Below are 420 nucleotides of genomic sequence, written 5' to 3'. Positions count from 1 at the left end.
ACGCCCGACGGGGAATCGGTCGGGCGGCTCCCGGCGGGTGGTAGCCGAAGACGATGCGTTGTCATAAGGGGTGCATCGTTACAAAGTGATGCACGCCGCGGCGTTAAAACACGCGGTTAACGCGATTATGTACGCGAGCCGCATCGTCGAGAGCGAGAGAGAGACGGTGAAACCGCGATGACGGGGCGTTGCGGTTTGAGCGCGATCTCAACGAGCGCGCCGAATGCGAACGTTTACGCGATGACGTTCGTTAGCGACAACGCGGATAGGTGGCGGCGCGGCGGGGGGTCTCGGGCGTGAAAAAAAAATGCGTCGAAGATCCCGACGGATGAGTTGGCCCGATAAAGAAAAATTGCGTCAACGATTCCGGCGGATGAGTCGGTTTAATTAATAAAAAAAAAAAAAAAAAAAAAAAAAAAA

This window comes from Temnothorax curvispinosus, unplaced genomic scaffold, assembly GCF_003070985.1.
Source record: "Temnothorax curvispinosus isolate PA1 unplaced genomic scaffold, ASM307098v1 QBEX01018485.1, whole genome shotgun sequence".
Lineage (NCBI taxonomy): Eukaryota > Metazoa > Arthropoda > Insecta > Hymenoptera > Formicidae > Temnothorax > Temnothorax curvispinosus.
The sequence above is the reverse complement of the archived record's forward strand: the minus strand, read 5'-3'. Positions refer to the sequence as shown.